At 55.2% G+C, this 12,344-nt stretch overlaps 1 protein-coding gene and 1 long non-coding RNA gene across 2 annotated transcripts in view; one reads left to right on the top strand and one right to left on the bottom strand.

Moving 5' to 3' along the window:
• The window catches only part of PIK3CD (phosphatidylinositol-4,5-bisphosphate 3-kinase catalytic subunit delta), a 56,866-nt gene extending 52,500 nt beyond the window's left edge, over nt 1-4,366 (bottom strand). The window contains exon 1 of the mRNA XM_043578482.1: nt 4,261-4,366. The gene's annotated coding sequence lies outside the window, so the exon portion shown is untranslated. The remainder of the gene's footprint in view (nt 1-4,260) is intronic.
• A 2,118-nt stretch (nt 4,367-6,484) lies between these two features.
• On the top strand, nt 6,485-8,971 carry LOC122482066. The gene is made up of 2 exons (XR_006296981.1): nt 6,485-7,749; nt 8,492-8,971. It is a non-coding gene; the product is annotated as an uncharacterized LOC122482066 (long non-coding RNA).
• The last annotated feature ends 3,373 nt before the right edge of the window (nt 8,972-12,344 follow it).

Below are 12,344 nucleotides of genomic sequence, written 5' to 3'. Positions count from 1 at the left end.
GGGGTGGGGAGCCCTGGCCGGGAGGGGCCCTGAGCAGAGAAGGAGTTGTTTTTGAAGAGAAAGAGGGAGACAGGAGGACTTAGAACTTAGTCAGCTCCTTCAAGCCTGGGAGTTGTCTTTTCTTGTCCCTGGGGAGGGGGCTGCGGTGGGAGCCAGTTCACAAAGCTGGGGGAAAGGGAAGCTGGAGACAGGTGAGGGAGAGGGGAGACTGGGAAGCAGCCGCAGGGGGCCCGGAAGCAGGGACAAGATAACCCTGTCCAGCACCTTCCCAGAAGATCCTGTCCATCTGCAGTGGGCTGAAGGGTGGCCCTAAAAAGATATGTCCGTGTCTCAATGCTCGGAACCTGTGGATTCTCTGGGAAAATCATTATGCAGAGAAAGGGTCTCTGCCGATGCAATTAACTTAGGGATGGGCCCCAAATCCAATGACAAGCGTCCTTTAAGAGACAACAGAAAGACACAGACCCAGAGGAGAAGGCCACGTGAAGAGGGCACGGAGGGTGGCGTGAGGTTGCCACCAGCCAAGGACAGCCTGGAGCCACCAGGAGCTGGGAGAGGCCGGAAGGATTCTTCCCTGGGCCCCTGGAGGGAGTTAAGGCCTTGGCGACACCTTGCCTCTGAACTTCTGAGCTCCAGAACTGTGAGAAAAGAGATTCCTGCTGCTTTAAGGCACAAAGTGTGGGGTAATTTGTTACAGCGGCCACAGGAAACAAATACAGCATCATTCCAGGACATAATCCAACTTTGCTCCCTTTCTGTCGCTGTTCCTCCCCCCCACTCCGCCCCCCCCCCCGTGCCCCACTCTTCTGGCATTTTCTCGAAGTGGAAAGCATTTCCCCCGAAACGAGTGAAACAGAAGCTAACTGAAATACCGCTTTAGAAATGCCACACCCATTACTACGATCACTCTCCCTCTTGGCCCAGAAAGTAGGAGGCCTTGGGGAGCACCCATTTCTAGGAGGAGCCCTGACCCTTATCTGAGGGGAAGCTAGGTTATCACTCCTGGGGAGGGGGGGGGGTCTCATACACACACAGGCCACAGCAGCTGGAGCTTTTGCTGCGCCCGACCTCAGGCCCCGGGGACTGGGCTGGCCCCCAGGGAGCGGAGAGTGGGCCATATTTTGGTACAACCCACAGAAAGTCACGGTGTTTGTCTGCAAGGAAAGAGCGGGGAGGGAGGTTCCCGGGTTTTTAATTTTTTTTTTTTTTTCCGTCTTGAAACTGGCAGCATTTCTGATATGATTGCGGGGGATTTCCACCCACCAAATTAAAGAAAATTCAGTTTTAGCATTAGCTGCAAGGAGAGAGGAGTTTTGCAACCTTTGTCATTTATGAAATACTGGCAGTGGCACAGAGAGAATGTCTGCCTCCCTCCCAACGATTCAGGCTCCTGCCATCCTGCAGCTGGCGGTCAATTACCACACGCCTCCGCCATCAGACAGGGTGGTGGTCGATTAGTGCATCCCTCCACCATCAGACCGGTGGGCACTCCCTGATCCTCCTGGAGGGCTTCCCCCTGGACCTGCCCGACAACAGCTTTGCCGGGAAACGTGTCTGTCCCCTGGGGAGTGGCTGAAAGAGCTTTACTAAGGTCCCACGGTAAGGAAACATTTGGTGAGGCCCCACGCCCCATCACCAGACCCACAGAAGCAGCTGGCTTCTGGGAGGGAGGGAACTGCTCTCTAAACAAAAATGGTTTTGAAAAATAAGCCAGCCAAAGGGGAACTGCTTCATGAGTTACACATTCACTTCTCCCTTTAACTGTGCAGTTGAAGAAAAAACAAGGTGAAGCAGGAACTGACCCCACGTTCACATCCCCTTGAACTCTCTGGACACAGCAGCACTGGGAGTACTGGCTAACCAGGCCTGAGGTTGGTCTCTAAGTATGCGTGGATCGTTCGTGTCTTGTAAGCCCCCCACCCACAGGGCTGGTACCCTCCCTGCCTGCCTTGTTCTTAACATAGCCCCTGTGAGGGGGGATCTCAAGAAATACCTATTAGACACAGTAAAGAAAGAGAAAAGTCCTGCTGGACGGGGACCATCTGCGTGGCCAAGGGCGTCTCTGGGGCACTTGCCCCAATTCCAGAAGCATCGGTATTTGCAGAGTGGCCAGCACTGTTTCTAAACGTGGGCAGAGGAGGTGGGGGGAGTGGGGCTCAGAAAGAGGCACGCTTGGATGTCTTAGAACGGGCTGCTGTGAACTCGTTTTCAAGAACACGGTTCCCCGCACCCCAGAGGGTCCTCCATTACTTGTAGGACCTCGTCAAATCCCCGAAAGAACCAATCTCTGCGTGTGCAAGACAGTGCTCTCAGGAGGCAGGATGGATGGAATCCTAAAGTCAAGAAATCAATCCACAGCAAGGCGTGGAAATGCTAAAGGGTTGGCAATTTCTGCTCTAGAGAGCAGAAGAGAAAGTTCTAGTCCAATCTCCTCATGTTTGGCGGCAGCCTCCTTAATTAGCAGACTCTTTACCCCCACTTAGGCCAGTCAAACCCGGCGGCTGACAGCAGCAGAGGCTTTTACAGGGGTTATCAGGGTGGGTACCTTAGAGGCTGCGTCTTTGAAAGGGCACCCCAAGAGTCCCCATCCCTACATCAAGAGAACATTTAGGGAATATTTTCGTTAATCTGCGAGCCACAGCACCTACAGGCGACTCAACACTTCGGTGGTGGAAGGTACTGACTGGGGGTTTGGATCAGCTACTTGGAAATTGCGTGGGTGGGCAAGTTTAACTTTTCTGGGCCTCAGTTTCCTCCACTGGAAAGTGGAGATGACATCATTCAGGTCCTACCATTGTTTAACTGAAAACATCTGGAAAAACGATTGGTTCTTTGGGAGGGTTGGAAAGAGTCCCAAGGGTACCATTCACTCGAGGGCAATACCAAGGTACTGCCAGGCACTCCAGCGGCGTCCTCTGTCCTGGAAGCCAGCAGTGGGATGAATCGGTTTCAAAGTCCCTTTGGAGCAGGGAACTGTCGCCTCGAAGCCCCTGAAAGAGGACCCCCCGCCCCCGGAAGGCACTCCTGCCCCACATACACGCGCGACGGTGTAGGACATCTCTGAGGGTGGCGCGCAACGGGGCTTTCTGCGGGAGCCCAGGTGCAGAAGCACCACCCCCCCCCCCCGACAGTCTGCTGGGGTTCGAGACCCTCCTTCCGGGGGACCTGATCCAAGTGAAAGCCGCTCGGTCATTCTAGAGCTCCAGAGCGCTCCATCCGCAAACTGGGCAGGTGCAAGGGTGCCTCGGGACGACCTGGTACTGGACCACCAGCCTGGGCCGCCCCAGGCGCCCCCACCCCAGCCCGGGAAATCGCATCCCCGCCCTCGCCCCCTCCGGGAGAGCACAGTTCGGGGTCTCACATCAGTCCTTACTCTCCGGACCCCATCTCCCCACCAGGGCAGAGCATCACCGGCTACGTGCCCCCCCATCCCCACCCCGCATCCTGGTCGCCACGAAAGGTCTCCCTGTTCCCCTCTCCTAGATTTCAAGGGAAGTGCAGAGAAGGAAGCCTAAATAAAAACAGGAAACCCGATTTTAAAAAAGAAGAAGCCTCATTCTGGCTGAATTACGGGTAAGAGTATTAAAAAGAAGTGGGGGGGGGGGGGGGAAAGAGTCCGGAAATGCAAAGCTGGAGGCGGTTTTGCCGCCGTAACCCGGGCTCAGCCGCAGATCCGGGGGCTGGTCTCCGCCGGCGACTGCAGTAAACACGAGGCAAGCGGCGCCCTAGGCCCGGGGCCCCCAGGCCCGACGGGCGGGGCCGGAGCGGAGGGGGGGGCGCCCGGCGGACTCGACTCCGGTTGCTCCCCCTTCCCCGGGGACCTTGCTCGTCCGCGCCGGGGAGGGCGCGCAGGGCCAGGGCGCCGCGGAGCGTGCGCGCCCCTCTCCCCGACGCCCGGGCCGGGGCACCGGGCCGCACCGCCGGTGGGAGCGCGGCCGGCCGGGACGCCCCCTCGGCCGGCGGGCCAGCGCTCGGGGCAGGGCGCACGCGGCTGAGCGCCCGCCGCTCCCGGGAAGTCCCCGTCGGGCTCCGCGGGGCGCGCAGCAGCGGCGCAGGGAAGCTGTGCGCTCCCGGGTCCCGGCGGCCGGCCCCGGTGGGGGGCGCGCCTCGCCGGGCTCGCCGGACGCGGGAGGCGCACCGGTGGTGCGCGCCGGGAGACGCCCGCGAGCAGGTCCCCGGGGCCCCCGAAGCCCCCGCAGCCCCCCGGTGCCAGCGCCCTCTCCCCCACCTCCCCAGACGCAGCCAGAGGCGAGCGCTTACCGGTCCCGGCGCGGCCGGCAGGGGCTGGGCGGCTCGGCCCGGCGGCCGCTAGGAGCCAGCGCGCTGGGCGCGAGTGAGCCTCGAGGGAGGGAGGCGGGGCGCGGTGGGGGCGCCCCGCCTGCTGACAGCCCGCACACTCCACTTCCCACTTTGTTTCCTTTTTACTTGCAACAGGAAAAACAACAGGTCCTCCTGCCGCTTGTCTGCACCCCCCGCCCTCCCCCCCTCCCCCAAATCCGCACCCCGTCTGCGGCTGGAGGGCCATCATCCCAGGTGTGTCTGTAAAGCTGCATCTTGCCCGTCTTCAAAACAAGCGTTCTTTTTATACAAAGGAAAACAACTAAATAAAGGTCCTAAAGCCCACGCCTTCACATTCACACACCAAAGAATTTCCACGGTGGCCAGAGGAAGGCTGGAGGGCGGGAGACGGAGGCGGCGGCTGCAGCTCTTGGCGCCCGGGGAGTCCCCCCATCCCATCCCACCCCGCCCCGCCGCCCGCCGAGAGCGCAGTAGCTGGGCGCCAGGGAGGGTACAGGAGGCCTGGGAGACGAGACTGGAGCGCAGAGTTCCACGGGCTCGGCCCTGGGGGGAAAGCTGTGGTCTCCTCGCTTGGGGGAGTCAAGACCATGGGGGGGGGGGGGTGGGAGTCGCCAGATTACAAAAGTGGCTTAGAAATCCTTCTAGGGCGCGTGGGGGAAGAGTCAAGTCAATTGCTTACACAAACAATGACTTAAAGGACCCTCCCCCCTCCGGTCTGGGAGCTAAAGCCCCTGTTTGGTCCCCTTGGAGAGATGTGGAAACTGAGGCCTGGAGAGGGGCTGTTTCTACCCAAGCGATCCGCCGGCCTCCCAGCGCCAGCGCGGGCCCAGCTCTGGCTGCAACAAAGGAAGGAGCAGAGCCCTCGGTTTCCAGCCAAGAAAGGGCAAGCGTAGGTTACTGAAGGCTTCCCGTTTTCTGAGGTTTCCAAACACCTGTCCGAGCCCTGCTTTTACCAGTCGGCAATTTAAACAATTTTGCTCCCTGCTTTCCAGAGGTCGGTGTAAGAAGCCGACGCGTGGGGCCTGCTGCGGATTTGGGGTCTCCTGCTCTCTCTGCCCCCTCCCCTGCTCGTGCTCTCTCTCTCTCTCTCAAAAATGAATTTGTTTTAATTAAAAAAAAAAAAAAGGATTAAAAAAAAGACGCTTCGCTTTCCTGAAAACCCGGCACATTTCCCTTTAGAGACCACACCGTAGGACTTCTCTCCTTCTGCGCCTGTAGTGCCGGGAGATTCGGGCCGACTGTAACCCCAAGCACAGTCATCGCTAGATAGACTTGCCTCCCGCCTTCCTCTCTATGGTTTCTGATCTCTCTTTTCTTATTTTATTTTTAACTATTGTCCGGTGCATTTGGAGGAAGCTACTTGACGGTCCCTTTGAACCCTAAACAAAAGAGACCCAGCCATAGTGGGGGATTTATCACAGTCCTAGGAGAAAAGAAGCCTCTTAGCTGCAACGAAGTCCGTGCCTTACTCCTCATGTGACCTCCTGACGGGGAAGTCCTCTGGCCTCATTTTATGGAAGGGAAAAGAGGTCTCGGTGATTAAAGGGGTGCTGGTCAGCGGGGAGCAGGCTCGGGCAGACAGAGGTGCCCTGCAGGCCAGAGGAACACACGGAACTCTTGGGGCCTGCTTCTTTCTACCTCCTTTCCTGCAGAACTTCCCCCCTCCAAAGCCTTCCAGCCTCCGCGGCCTCTCACGGATGCAGTAAGCATCGGTGTGCGACCTCGAGTGGCTTCACCGCTGACACCCACACATGCCCACAAGCAGGGTTATCTCAGGGCAGCCAGAGCCAAGCTGAGAACCCCGGGTGCAGGGGTGCAAGGATGGGGAGCCCACTTCCTCAGCCCCTCCGCAAAGGGCTCCGGGCATCTGCCTCCCTGCCCCATCCTGCCCGCTTGGCTGCGGCTCCTTTCCTTCCAAGCAGGGCAGACGTTATCCAGCTCGAACCCTTGCCCTTTTGCCTTGGAGAAACGCGTGGGGAAGCTTCTCGGAGTACCTGTCCTGGAGCCAAACTCAGCCGTGGAGCTGTGTGACCTCAGGCAAGTGACTTACCTTTTCTGTGCCCCCAGTTCCTCATCTGAAACACAGGGATGCCGATCTTGGCTTTCAGCATTTAGAACTGTTCGGAGAAGCGCCCGAGGTGCTACATGTAAAGGGCTTCCAACAGTACTGAGCAGAGTGAGCCAGCCCCACCCCCCGCCCCCCAAAACGTTACTGAGCTATCCTAGAACACAGTCTCCGTGCTTGGCTCTCCAACAGTATTTCCCCATAGCAGCCGCAGGTTGTGACCTATTAACACATTCGTGTACCGGAAACCCGTTCGGTGGGTCAAGGTTAAAAAACGGAGCAGGATAGAAACGGTCAGATTTTAGGTATGTGTGAGTGTGCGTTCGGTCAAGATGTAAAATGCATTTCTCACCGCAGGCCCCTTGGACAAGGTCACAGTGGTGGTGATGGAAGGGCCCTGCAGACCGTGAGAGAACGAGGTCAAGGTCAGAACTGATTCCTGGAAAGGCTGACTTCTGAGGACTCGGGCTTGGAGGAGCCTGAGGAAAAGAAGGCAGGGGTCCTTGCAGCCCCCATCCCCGGGCTGTGCCTTGTGGACGATGACTCACAGCTGGACTGAATGATCCAGAAAGACCCAGATTAGCTCAGAGGTGGCCCAGGTGAACCAGGCTTTTCTGGGGCCCGCGTTGAACTGATGGAGGTTGAGTGTCTGGGCCCAACTAAATACGGGCTCCAAACAGAAATCGAGTTATCCTTTTTGGAAAACACAAACAACTCTAAACCCAGGATGCCTCGGGTTCGAATCCCAGCTCAACCACCTACCAGCTGTGCAAAGGCTGGGAGGACCACTCCAGCCCTGCCGACCTGGGGCTGGGGGAGGGTCCTGCCCCTGGTACAAAGTCAGTGTTCCAGAAATAGCAGTTGGCTTTTCAACATATCTTCTGATGCTGTGGAGGGATTGGGGAAAGAAGAGCACCAGGGTGTGGGGTCACGAGGCCGAATCCGACCTCCTGCCTCCATAAACTGGGGATGACCCAGGTTTTGTAACACTGACTCATTTGGCCCGCGTGCATGCCTGCTACAGTCTGGGCCCTGGGATAGAGCATTGTACAAGCCAAAGACCCGCCCTCCCCGGGCTTATCCTCCGCGGGAAGAGAAACTATGAAGAATAAAACTAAGCTACAGTGTCTTAAAGTAGTAAAGCCCCGGGAAGAAATAGGAGGCAGGGGAGGAGGGGGGAGAGAGGTGCCCTGCAGGCCAGAGGCATGCAGGAGAGACAGCGGGGTCTACAAAGATACCTGCCCAGTCCTCGAGACTGTCAAGGCCATCAAAGACCAGGAAAACTGGAGCAGCTATCAGAGCCCAGAAGAACCTAAAGAGTCATGTGTCATGGCAATGTCACGTGGTGCCCTGGCTGGGCTCCTGGCACAGAGAGAGGACAGGAGGTAAGAACTAAGGTAGTACGGATTGAGTTAATAATAACGTCTCGATGTTGGTTCATTAGTTGTGACAAATGTGCCGTGGTCACATAAGATAGTAGCAAGAGAAGACACTAGGTGTGGGGTATGTGAGAACTCTCTATCCTCTGAGCAGCTTCCCTGTACATCTGAAACTCTTCTAAAATTAAACATTTATTTAAAGAAAAAAATAATAGAACGGGGAGGTGTGGGAGGAGAAAGCGTTGTGTTACAGCGTGGAATACGATGGTTTGGGGCGGGGGTCAGAGTCCCTGGGGGGGGGGGGCGGTTGCAGAAAGTGAGAAGGCGAGGCCCTGGAGCCTGTTGGGGCGGAGAGAGTATTTTTGAACCTTCCCTGGGGACCCTGAGACCCAGCCCTGCCCCACCCCACCCCCAGCCTGTCCCCTCCTCCTTAAGATGGGGTTTATTACCCCAGCTTCAGAGAGCTCCTAAGACCGACAAGAGATGTTTCGGTGAAAGTGGTTTGGAGACAGACGCAGCTTTGCAAACAGGGTGCAGACGAACGGTGCTGGATGGAGCTGGGTTTTGCTCGCGAGCTGAGCCCGGCCATAATGCCACCTGCGTTATGCATCTAGACCTGTTCTGTCTAGATAAGTAGCCCTCTAGATAGGTATCGATCATTAAAGGCATTGTGTCTGAGGAGCACCCCCCGGTGAAACCCCAAAAACCTCAAATGAGAAGGCATACGTCTGGTGACTTTTTACCCCAGACAGGAAAATGAGACGCAAAGAGCATAAATTGCTGAAGGAGAGAGAGGAGTTACAAGGAGGAGAGCCATGTTCTTCCTGGACGGGGCTGAATGGTGGCCTCCGAAAAGGTATGTCCAAACCCCACTCCCTGAGACCTAGGAATACGACCTTATTTGGAAATAGGGTCTCTGCAGACGTAATTAAGTGAGGGATCTGGGGATGAGGTCATCCCGGATTATCTGAGTGGGTCCTAAATCCAGTGACAAGCATCCGTACGAGAGGAAGACAGAGGGAAAGTGGAGACAGAGGAGAAGGCCATGTGCGCTTGGAGGCAGAGGCTGGGGCAAAGCGGCCACCAACCGAGGCACATCGGGAGCCACCAGAAGTTGGAAGAGGCCAGGAAGAATTCCCCCCTAGAGTCTCTGGAGGGAATGGCCCTTGGTTTTGAACTTCTGAACTCTCCCTGAACTGTGAGAGAATAAATATCTGGTGGGCTTTTTTTTTTTTTTTAGTTAGTTAATTTATTTATTTGTTTGTGTATTTATTTATAATCTCTACACCCAACTTGGGGCTTGAACTCACAACCCTGAGGTCGAGCGTCACATGCCTGGGGCGCCGGGGTGGCTCGGTCGGTTGAGCCTCCAACTTCGGCTCAGGTCATGATCTCACAGTTCACGAGTTCGGGGCCTGCGTCGGGCTCTGTGCTGTCAGCTCAGAGCCCACTTTGGAGCCTCTGTCCCCCCCCCCCGCCCTTCCCCCGCTCATGAGCTCGCACGCAGGCGCGCTCTCTCTCTCTCAAAATAAACATTAAAAAAAAAAAACAAAAAAAAGTGCCACATGCTCTACTGACAGAGCCAGCCAGGCACCCCAAATTTCTGTGTGGCTTTTGTTTTTTAAACCACAGGGTTTGTGGTGCTTTGTTACAGCAGCCACAGGAAACTAATGCACACTCGTTTCTTCGGGGGATTATCACGCAACCAGTAAATCTGGCTATGCGGCAACTGAACCGAAGCAGAACGATATGATCGGTCAGCATTATCATGCTTTTCAGGCTGTCCTGTTTCCTCCCCTTGGAGCCTCCTGTGGAGCACACGCTGTTATTATCCTGACTTCACAGGCAAACAAACTAAGGCAATGCTGTAGGTAACTCGCCAAGGTCATCGGCGGGCAGGTGGGAGTGCCCTAAGTGGCAGCCTTCCTAGGCCCCCGAAGTCAGGTGACTGGAAGAGCGTGAGGTCTATTGGCCGAGCAGCAGCAGGAGGTTGGGCACTGAACCAAAAACGGGGGGACGAAAGCGTGTCGCCTTAACCCTGTGAAGGGCCCGCCTTCTCCCCTGGGCCAGAATTGTCCAGAGGAAGCCATGGCATGCCCACCTGATGGAATGGTGTGCACCCATCGAAGACGGCCTTCTGAAGCCTGTAGCATCATGGGAAAGGATGATGTTGCCAAGCGAACAACGCTCCCTGCAGAATTGCCTCTGTGCAGGGTCGCCCCCCTGGCAATGTGACGTGTGCACGTGGGTGTAGCAGGAGGGGACTCTTGAGCCACGTGGCTCCCCACACCGTCTCTGGTCAGATGTCCTTGCCTTTAAGCATGCCCCACTTGACGGCCCGGGGCTGGTCACCTGGCCCCAGGTTCGCCAGCCAGCGGTTCCCTTAGGAATACAGAGTAGTGATTCCTCGGGTGCCTGGAGCTTGGGTGCTGTGCACTCACGCGAGGGAGCTGTGGGTCGCGTACGCTGCTCAAAAGGACTGAAGCCATCAGAGAAGCTGCTGTGCAGAGACAGAGACTGAGAATCAGGAAGCAGATGTACAGAGAGGGAGAGACAGTCACAGGTGAGAGATACGATTTCAGGCAACTTTTCAGCTCCTTTCCGTGTATCTTGTTGAGGTTCCACTGCATTCTTGCCCTTGGGTTCTTTTTTTTTTTTAAGGCCGATCTTAGGGGTGCCCCGGTGGCTCAGCTGGTTAAGCATCCGACTTGGGCTCAGGTCACGATCTCGCGGTTCGTGAGTTCGAGCCCCGTGTCGGGCTCTGGGCTGACAGCTCAGAGCCTGGAGTCTGCCTCGGATTCCGTGTCCCCCTCTGTCTCTGCCCCTCCCCTGCTCACACTCTGTCTCTCTCTCTCAAAAATAAAATAAGCTTTTCAAAAAAATTTTTAACGTTTATTTATTTTTTGAGAGACAGAAAGAGAGCACGAACAGAGTAAGAGCAGAGAGAGAGGGAGACACAGAATCGGAAGCAGGCTCCAGGCTCTGAGCTGTCAGCCCAGAGCCCAACACGGGGCTCGAACTCACGAACCGTGAGATCGTGACCTGAGCTAAAGTCAGACACTCAACCGACTGAGCTACCCAGGTGCCCCTGCCCTTGGGTTCTTCTGAAAGTCGCTCACACCCTTAGGCTTTATTCCCTTATTTTGCTTAAAATCTGTATCCATTTCCCAGGACCGCTGTGTCAACTTAGCACAATCTGGGTGGCTTAAAACAACGGGAAGTTATTCTCTTATCGTTCTAGTGGCCAGAAGTCTGAAATTGAGATGTTGGCAGGGCTGGCTCCTTACAGAGGCTCTAGGGAGAATCTGTTCCAGGCCTCTCTCTTATCTTCTGGTGCTGCCTTCTTGGCGTTCAATGCCTTGTTGATGCAACGCTCTGATCTCTCCCTCCGTCTTCACTGGCATTCTCCCCATGTGTCTGTGTTTGTGTTCAAATCTCCCTCTTCTTCTAAAGATACCCTAATCCAGGATGACCTCATCTTATTTCATCTGCAAAGACTCTATTTTCAATTAAGGTCACATTCTGAGTTTCCATGTGAGCATGAATCTGGGGGGTGGGGGAATAATATTCAACCCAGTACAAACCCTCTTGAGTTGGTTTCTGTTTTTGTTTTTCAAGTGATCTCTACACCTAACATGGGGCTCGAACTCACAACCCTGAGATCAAGAGTCACGTGTTCTACTGACTGAGCCAGGCAGGCTCCCTGATTTCTGTTTTTTGGAAAAAAAAAAATCAGAATTAATACAGAAATGGGCATCAGAAACGGAATGGAAAGAAACAGCTTTTTATTTTTTCTCGTTTTTTTTAATGTTTATTTATTGATTGATTTTTAAAAGTTTTTTAACGTTTATTTATTTTTGAGACAGAGAGAGACAGAGCATGAACAGGGGAGGGTCAGAGAGAGGGAGACACAGAATCTGAAACAGGCTTCAGGCTCTGAGCTGTCTGCACAGAGCCTGACACAGGGCTCGAACCCACGAGCCGCAAGATCATGACCTGAGCTGAAGTCAGACGCTTAACGGACTGAGCCACCCAGGCACCCCCAAGAAGCCTCTTTTTAAAGAAGGTATTGAAACTTGGGTGACTTGAGAGAGACTTGAGAGAGAAGGGTGATGCGGATTCCCACTCCCTGGACGAACATCAGCAGTTCTCGCCGGTGGTAACAGATCAGTTCATCTGTCTTCAGTGATCTCACGGGACTCAGAACATGTGCCAACCAAGGGAGACGCTTTAAGAAACTTGTCCGGCATATTAGTATGTGGATTCCTTCTAGCAGCCTTCAGAAGGTGCCACAACATGAGCTTTTGTTCAATTCTGCTCAAGATCGGGGTGGGGGGGGAAGGGCAGGGCAAATATTTAACTATGTTGGGGGAAGTCCTTTTTTCTATAGCCAGTGACAACCACGCATCAAGTAGTCATGAACCTGCCACATAGCAGGAGCCACATTGTGCGTGACCCTAAGGTTAATGCACCAAACACAAAAGTCTGTGAGCTTAGCAAGTGGAACAGGGATATTTGGGAAGAGTCACGGGAGTGAATAACCCTCAACCTCTGGCCCTTTAGCCTCTCATTGTCAAGTGTCATGAAGGCAGGTAGGGGTA

Source organism: Prionailurus bengalensis, chromosome C1 (assembly GCF_016509475.1).
Source record: "Prionailurus bengalensis isolate Pbe53 chromosome C1, Fcat_Pben_1.1_paternal_pri, whole genome shotgun sequence".
In the NCBI taxonomy this organism is placed as follows: domain Eukaryota; kingdom Metazoa; phylum Chordata; class Mammalia; order Carnivora; family Felidae; genus Prionailurus; species Prionailurus bengalensis.
Note: the sequence above shows the minus strand (reverse complement) of the source record. Positions and strands in the feature narration are given on the sequence as shown.